This window comes from Neltuma alba, unplaced genomic scaffold (genome assembly GCF_004799145.2).
Source record: "Neltuma alba isolate B1F8T4 unplaced genomic scaffold, ASM479914v2 tig00013704_pilon, whole genome shotgun sequence".
Classification (NCBI taxonomy): domain Eukaryota; kingdom Viridiplantae; phylum Streptophyta; class Magnoliopsida; order Fabales; family Fabaceae; genus Neltuma; species Neltuma alba.
Genome location: NW_021637865.1, coordinates 34,775 through 53,196, shown reverse-complemented (window position 1 = coordinate 53,196; position 18,422 = coordinate 34,775). Strand labels below are relative to the sequence as shown.

Sequence of the window (18,422 nt, the reverse complement as noted above, 5' to 3'; positions counted from 1 at the left end):
CAGGAATAAACCAAGTGAACCAGCCAAGGTGGCTGAGTACATTTTTAACCCAAAAAAAGTATAAATAGGATAAAGGAAGAACATATTGAACACTATTGCAGATTTATATGTTCAAATTATGGTTTCGAACAAGGTTAATCCGGAAGTGGTCCGTACACCCAAGATACAAAAGGAAGGTTTCAGTGATCAAACAAGTTGGCTTTTTCCCTTTATATACTGCTAACACTTGACAAGTGATCTTCTGTCAAGTGTCACTTGGACCAAACTAAGAAAACATACATCACCTGTACCATAAAGACAAAACCAAAATATAGTTCACTGCCTGGAAAAACCTCATGGCGATAGCTCCTTTTAACAGATTAGACAAGAACTAAAGAGCCAAGATTATTAACTGAAATTTGCAGAAAAAAGAAAAAAAATGCATATGAAACCAGTGACATAATATCACCTGACAGCAGCAGTTTGGTGGTAATACCATCCAGTTCGACTTAGCATCAAGAGGAACAACTTCATTGATTACCATTATCTATCTGGATCTCTATAAGCTCCTCAATGGATTGACGGCATATAGGGCATTTATTTGATTGGAGCCTCAATGCTTTGGCGCACTCACTGCACATACACTGGGAAATACAACATATTCAATGTGAGTAAAATGGGAGCAGAAAATGAATTCAATGTGAGTACAAAATTTCCCAGCATTAGGGTATAAAACGACAGCGTCTCTTAAGGATCTCAATCAAGCAATTAAGATATTTCCCCTACTTGTGAGAAAGAAACAAAGGTCCTAGATATCTTCTTCACAGTGCATATTAGAGATAATGGGTGACGTATAATATTCCATTATACTACCTCCGGTTCTTGGTATAAGAGCTAGTTTGACTTTTAATTTAGTCCTAAATATAAAACCCCAATGTACTTTGTTTCTCATATGTATCCATTTTTTTCAAAGTTATAAAGGTTCAATCAAATAGTAGTTTTAGCTAATACATGATTAGAAGGGTATGTTATGAAAAACAACATCTAATTATTATAAATAACTAACTTAACAAATTTCCTTAATCTACTCAAATTAGTCAACTAGCTCTTATATTAAGGACCAGAAGTAGTATTGTTTACATGGAGCTTACAAAATTTCAAGATATTGAATAAGCAGAGAAGTTAAGAACCATATTTTACTAAAAAGTGGCAGGAGGAAGAAAAGAAAGCCCAAGTAAACTAACATAAGGGAAAGCAGGCAATTCAATCATGAATACGAGGAACTTTGATTAACCAGTGAACAATGCTGATAAATGTTAATCAGAAATCCCCCCTTCAGATACAAATAATGATAGATATAATCCACAGAATTATGAGTAAAAGTCAAAGCCATCATCTCATCATCTTATATTACTATTATTATTTAACACACACAAGATAGGCAAATGCCAAAAAGCTAGAACCCCCTGGCACCTAGAGGCAAGAGGTACTAGAAGACTGCAGGACTGAGTATAGCTAAGTTCTGACAACTTATGATATGTGAATAAACTATTCAAGAATAATAAACATACAAAACTATGAAACTGCACTACTAAAGTTATGAAGCCATAGGTCGAATTGTAAACTTTACTTTACCACCCAAAAAGACATTGCATGCTGGATGGCAGCGTGCATTCAGAAAGTTAAAAAAAAAAAGGGTTAAAGGCAATCAAAGTCCACAAATTTATGAACAAATGAATCCCTAGAGTTCATTAATTGAGTAATCTAAACCATCACATTCAGATACCATATGCCGACAAGGTAGGACAGCAGTGTCCTTTGGTTCAGTCATGCATATCACACACTCCTCCTTCTCAGGATCAGTGTCATTGAAATCTGCTGCTGCTGAGCCTCCAATTCCATATCTCTCTCTTAATTCTTAACGAGCTCCATCAATCCACAAAATCTGCCTAATTACTTTAACGTGGAAAAAACCACTACCATTGCTTTTCTCAATAACAGCTTGAGTTATCTGCTTATTGGGTGATACATCAGCCATCGAATCACCAAAGCTTTCATCTGCTGGAGTTCTCGAATATGTTTCAGCACATACCACAAGAGGAAAGACATCTTCTCCTTGTGAGGGTTTCGAGAGATCATCCAACTCAAAGTAGCCTAAGTCAATGCCAGTTCCTGAAGGCTGACAAAACTTTTGTCCAGCTCCTTTCTGAAAAGGGATTCTGACTGGCTCAATTTCAGGAAACAGTGGAATGAACTTGCATGTTTCTACTTCCTTGGCAAAGTAGATTATAGAAATGCTGCCAATTGCAAATGCAAAGAATAATCATGTCAGATGTAAGAAAATTCAAGCTTCAAATATTATTTTTATAGCAATGAATTTGCATAATAAACGAATAAAACTAAATGCAAATATATACCAATAAAATATGGTATGTGCTTTCCTCTCTCAATGACATTTGAATTCAGTGGAATAGGTTAGTCCATGTAAACTTGATTTGTATGCTCAAAATTGAAATTATTCATAATCAAACTATGCTAAACCAAGATTTTGGAGCATAAACAACTGTGAGCCAATGGATTGGCTTTGTTGCTAGTATATATAAGTTGCTTGCCAAAACCCCAACTTTGGACATCAGCTTGAAAGGAAAACAATTTTTGGCTTCTACCTCTCTAAAAATATGATTTTTAATAATATGTAGCCTCTCTAGCTGTATCTTCCAATATTAATCAAAAGTGGTTAGAGGAGAGCGTCGCATTTGGAAAGGTGAAAATGATGAAAATGCATGAAGCGTTGGGTCAGTCTGTGACATCATTCTCATAGGTGATGAAATAGTAATTAAATATCCATAGAGTACTTAATAATGTTGAATGATAAACGTTTTGTTACAACTGAGGCAGCTTATGCAAGCTATCCAGCTAAGAGCCTATCACTGTAATACATATCTGGAAATCAGATGCGATACATTGGAGAGAAAAGGAACAGTAATTACATCCCTTTGCCATGTGCCCACAAAATCAGATTATGATAGGGGAGGCCTCTTTATATGTGAGTAACGGAATGAGGCTATTGCTCCACAAGACTGGACTAAAAAACTAGACCCAGGCAAGAAACAGCAAACAAGAATTTTCTTGGCAGTGGTTACATAATGCATGGCAAACGTAACAAAATTTAAAGGAATTTCTCAAAACTCAATATTAGCAAATAATCAACCACCTAAGTAGACCTGAGCCTGGAAAGCAACAACAAGAAGCCTTATCCTACTAGGTGGGGTCGGCTACATGAATCACACGACGCCATCGTGCTCTGTCAACAACCCAATTCTTAGATATGTTGTTGACTAGGAGGTCTCGTTTAATGACCTCATTAAGTGTTCTTCTCGGTTTTCCTCTGCCTCTTTTTATAGGACTCCATTTTGTCTGATCCACCCTCCTCACCGAGGCCTCCAATGGCCTTCTTTGCACATGTCCAACCCATCTTAGGCGATTTTCAATCATTTTCTCTTGAATAGGTGTCACACCGACTCTTGCCCTGATATTTTCATTTCGAATCTCATCTTTTCTTGTATGACCACACATCCATCTCAACATCCTCATTTCTGCTACCCCGACTTTGTGCTCTTGTTTTCCCTTTATTGCCCAACATTCACTACCGTACAACATAGCTGGTTTTATAGCAATCCAATAAAATTTTCCTTTAAGCTTTTCAGGTACCTTCTTATCGCAAATAAGTCCGGTAGCTTTCCTCCACTTTAACCAGCCAGCTTGTATTCTATGAGAAACGTCTCCATCAATTTTCCCATCCTCCTGTATAATGGATTCTAGGTATTTAAACTATGATACTTGAGAAATGATTTGATCCCCCATCTTCACCTCCAAATCCCTATTGCCTTGCCTCCTCCCAAAATCACAATGCATATATTCTGTTTTGTTCATGCTCAAGCAGAAACCTTTTGACTCCAAAGTCCTTCTCCATAACTCCAATCTAGTGTTAATCTCTTCTTTTGATTCTGCCATGAGAACTATGTCATCCGCGAAAAGCATAGACTTAGGAATTCTTTCTTGAATAGGTTTAGTTAGAACATCCAGAACAATGTTGAATAAGTACGGACTCAAAGAAGATCCCTGATGTAGGCCAATTTTAATAGGAAAGTCCTTTGTCTCACCTCCAGGCGTCCTTACACTAGTAATTACCCTCTGATACATATCTTCTATGGCTTTGATATAAGTAACCCGTACACCTTTCTTTTCCAAAGCCTTCCACATTACTTCTCTTGGCACACGATCATAAGCCTTTTCCAGGTTAATAAAAACCATATGTAAATCCCTTCTTTTACTCCTATATCTTTCCATTAACCATTTTGGAATAACTAAGTCCCGCTATTGTGAACTTTAACTCATTCAAGTCAAATATAAACTTGTCCCTCCCATGTTTAAACCATTTTTAGTCCATAATCACCCATCCCCACCAGGCCTCCCAAGATATAAAACTAGTCTGAAGTATGGCATCATAACTGTAATTTGCATTTCGAACGCCAGTTTCACTCTATTTGTAGCTGTAATTTCTATGTGGTAACAGCTCGTGTATTTCATTGAGAACAGAGTGTTACATATATAGGGAAAAAGAGAGAATAAAATCAGATCTAATTCTGCTCCTAGAATCTTGGATAATAAATACAGATTACAAGAGAAAATAAGTCCCATGATTTTAGGGATCCTAATCTCACACACAAAAGGAAAACTAGGTCACATGATAATAGGCCCATGAAATTGACGAGAAGCCTAAATTTCCTCCAACACTCCCCCTCAAGCTGGTGAATAGATATTGATTATTCCCAACTTGTCTACAAAGCCTTCAAATTTCTCTTGAGTGAGAGACTCGGTCATCATGTCAACTGTTTGTCGTCCTGAAGGAATATAGGATAAATCAATCACCTTTGATTCCAGTTTTTCTTTGATTAAGTGGCGATCAATCTCCACATATTTGGTGCGGTCATGATGGATAGGATCAATCTCCACCTTTGATTCAAATAAAATATGATCAGCTTGGCTTTGGCTATAAGCCCATTCGTAATAGCTTTAGTGAAATGTTCAAACCAAGCCCTAGGAGACTGTTTTAGGCCATATAAGGATTTGTAGAGCCTGCACACTTTGTGAGAGTTTTCTAATGTTCTCAACCCCAAAGGAACTTCCATGTACACTTCCTCTTCAAGGTCACCATTTAAAAAGGCATTTGTGACATATAACTGATGCAACGGCCAATCTAGATTTGCAGTAATAGAAAGTAGGACCTTTATAGTGTTGAGTTTTGCTACTGGGGCAAATGTCTCCTGGTAATCAACACCATAGGTTTGAGTAAACTCTCAAGCCACTAACCAGGCTTTATACTTGTTCACATTACCATCAAGATTATATTTGATGGTGAAAATCCACTTACTGCTCACCACAGTCTTGCCTTTAGGTAAATCGACAATTTTCCAGGTTTTGTTTTTTGTACAGAGTTCGTAGTTCTTCTTCTATGTCTGCTTTCCATTTAGGATGAGACATAGCCTCTTTAAAATTCTTTGAAATAGATTCTTTTTCCACATTCACCATAAACATTTTCAACTTGGGAGATAGTTTCTGATAGGAGACATACCTAGCAATTGGGTGCTGAGTGCAACTCCTCTTTCCCTTCCTCAAGGCAATAGGCCAATGTAAGTCTTCAAGACTTGCCTCAAGTGCAGATTCATGGCTTTGTATTGGTGTTTGAGTGGGCTCTTCACCATTAAGCTGTTGTTTAGATGATACCCTAGACTCTTCCTCCCTAGTCTCGAATGGGTCAGGTGTGGCAAGGGATTCAAAGGGATTTGTATGCTGAAAGTCAGATTTGGAAGAGGGATTGGGCAAGGAATTTGGTGAGTTTCCAGGACTATTTTCTGTAGTGTTTTCGGTGGAATACTGAGGAGGGACATTTGGTGTGTGAGGAACAGGGGGTAAGAGTAGAACTGCAGCAGAATTGGGTGATGTGAGGGGTTCATAAGCTTAATGTCCAGAACCAGAAAAATCAAAAAATTATATTTATGATCATTCTTGGTCTCACAAATAAGCCATTCACTCACACCTCTCTCCCCTTGAATGGTTGATTTGTTGAAAAAAGGTAGTTCTTCAATAAATTTCATATTCATACCGACATAGACTTTGTTATTGTCAGGACAAAAACACTTGTAGCCTTTTTTATGTGAGGGATATCCTAGAAAAATGGTTTTAATAGCTTTATGTTCTAATTTTTCACAATTATCATTTAAAACATAAGTTGTGCACCCAAAGAGTTTTTGAGGAATTGTAGTAATAAGAAGTGAATCTGGATAAGTTTCCTGGAGTTTCTAAAGAGGAGTGAGGAATTTTAAAACTTTTGATGGCATTCGATTTATGAGGTATGCAGAAGTTAAAATAGCATCCCCCCAAAATCTGTTTGGCACGTTATTTTCAAACATAATTGCTCTTACGGCCTCAAGAAGGTGCCTATTTTTTCTTTCGGACACACCATTTTGCTGTGGTGTATGGACATAAGAAGTTTGGTGATGAATTCCATTGTTTTCCAAGTATGTTTGGAATGATATATTTAAATATTCCTTTCCATTATCACTCTGAAGAACCTTTATTGAACTTTGAAATTGATTTTGAATAAGTTTATGAAATTTTTGAAAAATCCCAAAAACCTCAGATTTTTGCCTCATGAGATAAACCCATGTTAACCAAGTATGATCATCAATAAATGTTACAAACCATTTGGCCTTAGAATTTGTTTCAAACTATGATGAACCCCAAACATCACTATGTATGGGAGCAAACGGTTGAGTGGGTTTATAAGGATGAGGAGAATAGGTATTTCGAACTTGTTTTGCAAATTGGCAAGTTTCACAATGAAAATCAGAGATTGTTTTATTATCAATGCTTAGAAACAAGAATTGCATGTAGCATAAACTAGGGTGGCCTAACCTAGAGTGCCATAACATAATATCTTTATTCTTGAAAGTAGGAAGAGCAGCTTGAGCTTGATCCTTATTTGTTGGTGATCCGCGAAGGTAGTAGAGCCCATTCCACACCTTTGCATTACCAATCATCTTCCCTAAGGTCAAGTCCTGAAAATTAAAGCAATGTTTGTAAAAAATAACAATGCAATTGATTTGAAAAGCAACCTTTCTTACAGATAGCAAACTGCACTTAATTTCACGAGCATATAGAACATCTTTTAAAACAACTCTCATCAGATATATTAATAGTTCCAGGTCCTATTACTGTAGCATATTGTCCATTGGCAACTTCAATAGTATCATGCTCAGAAAATTCAGAAAATTGAGAGAATAATTCTTTAAAACCTAAGATATGGTTTGTTGCTCTAGAATCTACAACCCAAATATTTTTGGTTTTTACTATACCACTAAGAGCATTAATAAGAGCTATACTTGCTTGTGCTAAAGTGACTGAAATGGTATTTTTCTCACTGTTTGCTATAGAAGTCTATAGAAAATTATCGATCACTTGATTGATAATTAGATGATCAAACAACTGACAGAGAAAGAGACATATTTTTGGTAAGAGTTTATCGATCATGTGATCGACAAATAAGTTATCGATGAGAAGACAGATAAATGGTAAAGCTCTTCCACTTAAGTTATATTCTGTTTCATTCACTATTTATCAATCACTTTATCGATCAGAGACATATCAATAACTTGATCGAATACTACTTAATAACTCACTGGATTATCGATATATTTTTATTCAAGGTTGTTGTTTGGTTTCTTAATCGATCACTTGATCAATCAGTGATTTGTCAATCAAATGATCGATCATCACTATCTCACTGCACCTACTATTCTAAGTTATGTTTTCGATCACCTGATAGATCATTTAATTAGTGATGAAATGATCGATCATCCAAACTTCTGAATATTCTGTTTTCACATAACTTGATCGATCAAGCTTTATCTTGGTTTTTTAACTAAGTTTTTCGAACAATATTTTATCGATCACTTGATCGATCAACTACTTGAACATTATACAATCTGTGTTTTCATCGTAAAATACTTTTCTTGATTTTTTATCAATTAGTTTTTCTATCATTCATTTATCGATAAAGTATTCGATCAATAGTCTTTAGAAAACCTTTACACTCATACTTAGCTTTATCGATAACTTGATCGATCAAGCAATTTTTGATCAATTATTTGATCAATGTGCAAGTTCATCTCATAACAAGCTTTTCACGATGATTTCAAAATCTCTCATATTTTTATCTTTAAGCTTTTCTCAGCCTTCCTGTTTATCTTAATTCTCTAATTTAAGGGATTCAAAACCATAGATGATCTTAAATCTTTTCTTGCTTAATCTTTCAAAGGTCATTCTTTTCATTTATCGATCACTTGATAGATCAATGGTTAATCCATAACTTGATTGATAAATATACTTATCTGTTTCAAATTCTTTCACTTTGATTAATGGATAACTTGATCGATCAACCATTCATCGATCATGACTTCGATCAAGGATGTTCAGTTCATGTTTAAAGTATCTGGTGATTTATTAATTCCCTTTCCAACTGCCACATGAATGTTTATTATTATCACTTGATTAGTTATCTTCATGAGTTTCATTCTAAAGGAAAAACTTATTAGTTTCAAGTATTGTTACAGAATATGAAGCTCAACAGATATTTAGTAGCCCTTAACCTACTGTGTCAAAAGCATTAATGGCGAATATGGGAAAATATGCAACCGAACTTCCAACGGCTAGAAGCTCTTCAGCCTAACGGTTAATTAAACTTCTCCAACTATAAAAGGCACGAAGAGCATTGAACGAGGAAATGAATACGCGAGCTACCCTCTACTGAGATATTTACTGTTGGATTCAATACTCTGTTTTTCACCGAGCTTCAGTGTTTCATATTCATTTACTCTATGAAAGAGATTGATACACCTACTTTACTCACTTTTAGAGAGTAACTCAAGAGTGTGAACTCTTGAGAGTGATTGTAATCTTATGGGTAGTAAGGGTGAGTGATTAAGAAAATCAATTACTGTACTGAGGCACCAAGAGCCCGTTTAATCTTGAGATCATAGTGGAATTCTCAGAAGTGTTCTGAGAACTGGACGTAGGTCAAGTGGTTAAGACCGAACTAATATAAATCCTATGTCTTAGTTCCTGGTGAAATCCTTCTAACCCAAAGCTCTCTGTTTTTATTTATTTCACTGTTTCAATACGCTTAAATTTTTATAACTTACCCAATTCATCCCCTCTTGGGTGAGACTGCCACTAACACACACATGTTGTCAGCCAACATCAGGTGGATCCTAATCTTTCCTTCTTAAGATCCAGTAAATTCTTCACGGGTACCAACATATGTCACGAATCCAGTTACATCTTCATTCAATCAAAACAGAAAATAAGTTTTATAAGAAAAAGAAACCTTTACTACACTGTTAGTAAATTAATAATTACACAGCTAACTGCCTGGTCCTTTACTAATAAGATAATCGATGTTATTCTCCTTCTTGACTTCTAGAATTTTAGAAAATAGGGAAGAAACAATAGGAGTACTCAAGGATGCTAGCTTCCCTCTCCTGTATGTATGTCTGAGCATCCAAAGTGATCTTGAAAGGGTGGATTGTGGCTTGGTAGCCTTTTGCATTTCCAGTGACAAAGAAGTTGGCAATGAAATATACTCGTACCTCTACAGGTTTGTCTTGATAAAACCTGAAGCAATTCCTATTCATTACAAAAGCTTGAATCCTTGACCCCTGGATTGCACCAACACGAACAAAATTCAATCATTATTAACCTCGCATTGTTCTGAGTCCAAGAGACCTGATCTTCAATGAAAATAATATAAATAAACAAAAAGTCATTACTAAACTCTTACCTCCTCATCAATGAGCAACATTGATATGCAGAAAACTTTATCAGGAGACTCCTTTGTATAGACATTCCACTTCCTAATGACACTAGCCACAATCTCCATTGGTCTGTAGAGTCATTGATCTCTCGGATCATTGATATCTTTCCATAATCCATTTCAGCTATCAAGGAAGGCAAACACACGCTTAAGTGTCAATAATATTAGGTCAGCTTTGAGGGTGAATGGAACAATGTATTGAAACCTATTTATACTAAGTTGAAATGAAAAAAGCGGGACGTATTTTAAAATGAAGTTTGAGATTGACAAGACCAAACCTCTCCAGTGTAAGCATATCATGGTCAAACTTGCTAATGAATTGCTCTAACTTTCTCACATATGGCCTATTTTTTTCATGCCTCAGCTGTCATTGTCCTGCCGTGAGAATAATAAATCATTAAACAAAACGGTAGACATGACAATGGCAGAAGAGCCATATTTAACACTAGAATACAATGCAGGACAGATAACAAAGTTCCTACAAGCCAGCTAAGATTTTTTGATAAGAATACTGAGCACTCAATTCAGTAAGGTGGACATGATATATTAGACAGTAATTTTGACAATGATTTGACAGACAATAAAATGTCCCATTATTGAAAACAAATGAGACGTGGACACAAAAAGCAAATTGTAACTAAAAGCATCAACCTCAATAATTTAGTTTAACTTAATCAACCAAGTTCCCCCCATAGCATAGCAACATACAAGACATTTTTAAAAAATAAATTCACATTTACTATAGTATAAAGCCCTACCCATGTAAATCTTTATAAACACCTAAGAATTATTGAAAACTCTTCGTTCCATATAATATTTCGTAAAGAAAGTGAATGTGTGCTTTAGTTTATTTGAATTTAGAAAAAGGTGTGATCTATTTTATAAATTTCAATTTAAATTTATCTCTACATTTAATACGTTTTTCCCAAATTTGTGCTTAATTATTTAGTCTCATGCTCTTATTACATTTCTTGTCAATTATTTTTCTCATAACGTATTTGAAAATAAATGTATGTTTCTAACATATCTATTAATTTTAATTTTTTTATTATACATAAATCGGTTATTTAAAGCTTTTAATAATAATAATTGGAATGATTATTTTTCTTTTAATTAATTTATTTAACTTATAGACTAATATATAATCTAGTATTTTAAGAAAATTATGTCACATTTATTATAATTAACTAATTTATTTGACTTCATTAATTTATCCAAAATTGTTTAATTAGTTTTTATGCTAAGGAGTGGAAGAAGTACCATATATCTATATACTACCCCAAGCCTTTAATATAAAAAGTAGTTGACTAATCTGAATAGATTAAGAAAATTAGTTAAATTAATTGTTTGTAATAAATAAGTATTATCTTTCCTAAAATATTTTTGTTAATCATGTATATTGTTAGAACTACCATTTGATGAATTCTTTAACATGTACAATTACTATAAAGACTATCTTAAAAAAAAGATAAATACAAAAAAATAAATTAAAATCTTATATTTATAATTAAATTGAATATTAAATTAACCTTTAAAGACACGAGTTGTTAACATGTAAATGTTTTTTTTCCTAGCAGAAAAAGGAAACTTTAATTGCAAAAAGGCAAGAAAAGTACAGCAAGAACATAAAGTTCATATACCAAACTAATCGAAAAAGAGAAACTAAACACTAAGGACCCGTTTGGTTCAATTCCATTACAGGCATACAATGGTAATTAGGATTACATTACCAAAATACGGATGTTTGGTTGCTCTTTAGTGTGGTAATAGGGTTTACCATGGTAATATATATTACCAAAATTTTGGTAATACCCATTCATACCTCCCCCCATATGAATACTCATTACCATCCTATTACATATTTGAAAAAGTCTCATTTGCCCTCCAATTCATTTTCCCTCGTCATTTTTCCTTCCGCTTCCCTTACTCGTTGTCTTCCCATGCTCCACCTACACCGCCGACATTCTCCTTCTTCCACCTTCCCTCGCACTTGCCCTCCTTCACCGTCATTCCTTTTCCCTCCTTCACCGTCATGCCGGTAATGATAATGGCAATTCCTGGGAAGATGCCGCAGCCACCTTGTGAGTCTCATACCTCCGTCGTAGATCTGCATCATCCTCCTGTCTTCCCGTTCGCCATCGTCCTTCTTTTCAGATTTGCTTAGATGTGAATTGGCCCCAGAGTTATCATTCCATATTCGTTTGATTAATTCCGATGCTTCTTTGAAGATAGAAGGGGAGAAGACCACGGCGGAAATTTTTTTTTCATAAGAGGGGCAAAATTATAATTTCACACTGTTTTATATTTTAAATAATACATATCATTCCTTTAGTTTTATAACTCACCAAACATGTTTATGGTAATAAAAATTGCATTACCATTTATTGCATTGCATTGCAATACAGCTTAACATGGATGTGCAGTTGAACCAAACGGACTCTAAGGCTTTGTTTGGTTCAATGAAGAGGAGGCAAGGGGAGGTGAATTAAGAGGAAGGGAGAGAAGGCCAGAAGGGCAGGAGAGGATATAAGTTTTGTTTGGCTGGAGGGAAAGAGAGTAAAAGGGAGATTTCTTGTTTAGTTTAGGAGGGGAAGGGAGAGAAGCTAATTATAAGTTGACAAATATATTCTTACCTCTTTATTTAGATTTCTTTATTATTTTATTATGATATTTATATCATAAATATTATTTTCTAATTTGTGAATATAAAAAAAAAACTAGATATCTTGAGATATAACAAATAGATTATAAATAATCATATATCAAAATAAATGTCAATAAAAAATATATTATAATCTTTAGCATATTATATAAATTATAAATAAATTTATGCTATAAGTTTTGAACTATTCCATCCTTAATTACATAACATGCTCAACATCAAATGCTTAATTAGATAATACTCAAAGTTTTATGTGAAAAAATGAAATGAAATTAAAATAAATATATATGGACATGCATATCAACAAGTTTGGACAACTAATGGCAGAGAGCGTAGGAAGATCTCAACAGCTTCAACTCAAACCCATAAAGAATAGCTTTATATGGAATAAATGAATAAAAAATAATGATAATACTAATAAGATGAATGAAATAGAGGATCAGACAATACGAAAAGATATGGAAGATTAATGTGAGAAATGATGAAATCAAAGAAAGAAAATATGCAGGAAAAAAAAAACATCTGAGGAGTAAAAAAAATCGGTACAAGAATAGTAGAGTCTAAAAAGAGAAAAGAGTAAAAAAAAAACAAAGTGAAAAAAAAGTTTTTACTGAAAAGGATAAACTTGAAATATTAAAAAAATAATATAGATAATTTAATTAAGATGAAACATAATATTTCTTTCCCCTCCAAAAAGGCCCAAATTTGGAGGGGAGCAAAAGGAGGGGAGGGGAACATTAAAAGTCAAAAAATTTTTCCTCCCCTCCCCTCCATTTTCTTGAACCAAACATAATTTTTCCTCTTTTTCCTTCCCCTTTCCTCCCCTTCCTCCAAAACCCTTCCAACCAAACTGTCATGACCATCCTTTATACACCAATAGAGTTGTTCTATTTAATCTCAAATCATTAAAAACCAGGTTCCAATCCTGGGGAAGACTTTTTTTTTTTTTTTTTACAGTTCCCAAGCACAAAGTCTGATCCTGTTCAAGGAACAGGATTTTCTGAAAAATTTTAAACTTTTCAGAAACTCACTTTTAAAGTAACCTATCTAGTGGTTCAAGTACCCGATTTAACTTTTTTACAAAAACAGTAAAAACCGTCAAAAACCCATGGTTCATATTCAACCACCGAACATATTCTTTTTCCATCCAACCTTTTTGGATCCTATATCTAATCAATTATAGCCAGTAGGATCTAACATTCAATGTTCTAGCCATAGGCTCATACAACAAGTTACATATACATATACACATAATTTTAGACAAAATAATAACTATATATCAAAATATTGATCATTTTCTTTAGTAGCAGTTATCATGGTTTATCTGCCCTTAGCCACCTCCTTATGGAGGAATATTTACATAGCAAAATAGTTATACAATATATCTTCACTTCAAAATAAGATGCATTTTAAACAAAATATATATATATACAAAAGATCGCCAGCTTCCTGCACCTTTAAACTCCACCGATCACTACTCCCTTGCCCTTAGGAGTACTTGCTCTTGCTGTATTACATGGAAGAAGGGGTGAGATTCTAAAGAATCTCAGTAGTAACAAATTTCCTTCACGTAATCATACAAGATCACAAACAACATGCTACACAGGCCAAAGAGAACATCACCTTGCATCCAAATATAATCAATGGTGCACATACACCATACACCCATATAGCCACATTAATCTTTTCGGATATTTCCCCCACAATTCCAGCTTCATATGCGTCATTCTATTTCCTATTTTAAGGTCCAAAAATCTTGATTCAGTCCTCTCAAATCAGTATTCAAATTCTACATTAATCTCAACAACCTTGCTAAGCTATAAACTTTTTTTCAGATTTCAATATCTATCTTCACACTTTAATCAATTTCGGACAGCACCCCATCCTTCCAAAAATATTTTAATATGTCTACACTGAGGTTTAATCATCTCTCTTCCCTTCCTATATTTCACGCCATAGTCATAAGCAATTCTGGAAAAATTTTTCCAGATTCTAAACATACTCCCAAATTTGGAACAGCCCTTTTTACCTTAGTTCTAAAAATTCTCCAGCTTTAAAACTATTTTCTTACCATCACAATAGAGCTTTTAAACCTGGTCCAATAACTCAATATGCCAATAATAGCTGTAGAGCATCAACCCGTAATGATTCTTCAACTTTCCAGTTTGAGATATTGCCACTAAAATTTCAGATTTGACACGGACAACACCTACACACATACGTGTGTGTGTATTAAAATACATCTACACCTCCAAGGTTCTCAAACTACCACCGAACAAACTGAACGTCCCTGTTTTAGTGACTAAAACTAGAGCAATCAACTATACAAGCAAGTGCAAAAATTCCAACCACAAACTCCATCCTCACCATTAAGCTCAATTTTTATAGCTTAGCTCTCATGCTCTTCACTTTCTATCCCAAAAACCAGATTTCATCTTCATCATCCCCTTGCAACACATGCCCAAATAACAAAAAACAAAGATGGAAGAAGATTCAAGAGACTCACCTTGTTTGATTTTCACCTTTCGATGAACCGATTCCCTCCTCTGCTAGCCTTTCTCTTTCTTGATCTCTCTCGAACTCTCTCAGCTTTCTCTCTGTTTTTCCCTCGAACAACAGAGCAAAATGAGAAAGGAGGAGGTGTTAGGGCATATTAGATGGGTGTGGGACGTGAAGTGACCATTTTGCCCTTTGGTCTTCATTTTCTTTCAACTAGATTGTGCTATCCCGTGCGCTGCACGGGGAGCGATTACTTTATTAAAGTTCTCGCTCAAAATAATATTATTCTCATATTTGCTAACGCACATATGTTGAAATTACTCCAATACATTCAATTCTTCTACCCATTTTTATATGTTTGTATAACTTATAAAATATTATCGACAATATTATAACTGTTATTATTGATGATTTTTTTTTAAAAAATAATAAAAATTTCTCAACTCTTATTTAAAATTTAGATTCATTGGGGACGAATGATGTTATTGCTCATTTGATGTGTAATAAAGGTCCACCGAGCGGGGATCACTATTTATTTGTCTATAGCTATGCATTCTCCGAGTCAATCTTCAACACATAGCTAGCTAGAAAAGTAGCTATGTACTGTGACCTATTAAACCAATACCCATATGAAGCTCATAGAAGTTTCATGACGATAGAATAGAATAATTCTTTACTATGAAAGATTTTCAATCAAAACTAAAACATGTTGTCTTTATTTTAGAATTTTCTAAGCATGAACTTGAAACCTGTAAGGATACCTACTCATGACAGGCGCTGTCGCATAGTAAAACGTCAAATTTACAAATAAAAAGATAGTTACTTAGGACAGTCTGCACCATATACGAGTTACCAATGGGAAAACTAATATACATAGGATGAACCACAATTCTGCAGTTGCCATTGAGGGATGAAGGAAAGGAGGTTTCTTGCTCACTCTTTGAACAGCGTATTTAGTTAAGTAGGCCCCCTTATTAGTTTACTCAAATACATCTTGGAAAATAATGATGCAAAAACGTTGATTCAATTTATCTTCTTTTTTCTTTTGAGTAAATATATTTTATCTTATTAATATCTCATTAATTACAAACCTTTTCAATATCCACTCCAGCAGAAGAAATTACTGCACTATAAGATATCGAAAGTCATTAGATGTCCGAACTTACTGTATTTTAAGATGTCCTAACTTACTGTATTTTAAGATGTCCTAATAGTAAAGTAATAAGACAACGTTTTGGAGATTTTCATATTTATAACCAGATCAATACTATTCAACACAGCTCAAACGTTTTATACAAGTTACTGCTGATATATGCATTTGTCATGTAAATGTGCATCCATTTGAATAAGAAATGCTACGAACAAACTATACAGATGCAGCAGATGCAGGGAAAAAAAATCAGCAGTTCTGACTTCTTGATGCTAATACTGCAACCCAACATGAAAAATCTTCTTTTCAGGTGAGCATCAAAATAAACTCCATTTGCAGCCTAGTTTTCTAGCTATCTAGTAAGGGAATACTGCACAAAGCAATTAATAAAATAAATTATTATATGAAAATGATCCTTTGTAAAAGTAAGTGGAACAATATTAAAGAAACCACCAAGGTCAAAGGCAATGATGGGAAAAACAAAGGTACAGTTAATGCCACTTGCAGGATTCTAAAAAGACTACTAAGGATGTCTCTGGTGAGATCACCATGAAACAAAACATGCATACCAGAAAGATGCTATTAAACATTAAACACTACAACTGATAGCAAGCACCCATACCAATCCACAATGACAAAGTACATAGGGACAAATTTTCTGCAGACTATTTTACATTGCCCCAGGGAAAAAGTTTTGACTTCAACCTTTCTCACCCAACATGGCATCACTTGCAGAAAGTATATTGGAAGGCCTAATATTGTTAAGTTCCGCCCCATGAAAGGGAAGTTTCAACTCATGTAAAACGTCAATAGACAAGACGATAAAATTGATACTCCTCCGGTCCTAATTATAAGACCCAATTGACTTATTTGAGGAGATTAAGGAAGCAAGTTAAGTTGGTTATTTATAATAAATAAGTGTTGTCATTCTTAAAATATCTTTACTAATTAAGTATATTGGCTAAAACTATCATTATTAGAAGGATTATCTTGGAAAAAAATGCATAAATATAAGAAACAAAATGGATTGGGTATTATAATTAGGACCAAATAAAAAGTCAAATTGGGTCTTATAATAAAGACCGGAAGAGTATTAAATAAGTTTAAAGCAAGCAAATCAGCACCATTTAAAATACCAAAAGTCACATGACAAGTCGACAATTTACCATGTCTATTTCACATTCCCTCAAAACAGACCGGTTGAGTAGTATTGTTTAGGATCATTCAATAAAAATAAACACTTTCTGCTCCACTTTATCATCATAAAGAGACGTCCCTTTGCAGTATACCCACTGAAATGCAGACACTACTGCTTGTTTTGACAATTGAAAAATGAAGTTTTACCATACTTTTTAAGGTCAATGACTCCATCACCTAAACTATTATTTCTCATGAAATGAATAAGTCCAAGACTAATTAGATATACAACCACCAACAGTTTATGCCCTCTAAATAACTTGATGACAAAAAGATTTCCCGACCATTAATGAAGCAAAAGAATACAATTTTTAACCCAAACTTCATCTTATATATCTGCAAAAAGTACACAATGTATGTTCATTCATGGATAGAGAAGTCTCAAAATGTGTGTAATTTCTGTGCATGGAGTCAACCTTTTGCATCGACTCAGCCTTCTGCACTGCGAGCTGACTAATCTGTCCTCTTTTTATTGCTTGATTCTACTCACTCTTCTCCACCTCCCTTCTAGCTTCACGATGGCAGCTTTTTTTTTTTCCCTCTACCATTTCAACATTATCTGCAAAAATGAAAAAGGGGCTAGGGCCAGAGAGCATTTCTCATCAAAATAGGGAGATTCATGTTCATTTGACTAATTTGTGAGATTTACTTCATATTTTTATTGTTGATAATCATTCCAACAAAGCATTGTCATTCATGTTTTAGAAGTTGATAAATTATTAATGTTTACTTCTCATTTTCTACTTCTTAATTATGGAATAATAACAACATATAATGAACACACATTAATAAAAAAGATAATTGCAAGGGTAGAATATTTGAATACTATTCGAAAGTAAATGGGCAATACAAAAATATAAGATATTTAGATTAAGACTACACAAGGAGGCATTATACTACAGAACACTAAAGAGCGCTTGTCTTCATTATTAATCTAAACATCATTTCACGAAAGGCATAAACTGATAAGAAGCTTTAAAAAAAAACCAAAAAAAAAAAAA

General features: G+C 34.2%; 1 pseudogene; it reads right to left on the bottom strand.

The window, feature by feature from the left end:
- Positions 1-295: 295 nt before the first annotated feature.
- LOC114738884 (probable E3 ubiquitin-protein ligase LUL4) lies at positions 296-2,296 on the bottom strand (annotated as a pseudogene).
- Positions 2,297-18,422: the final 16,126 nt, after the last annotated feature.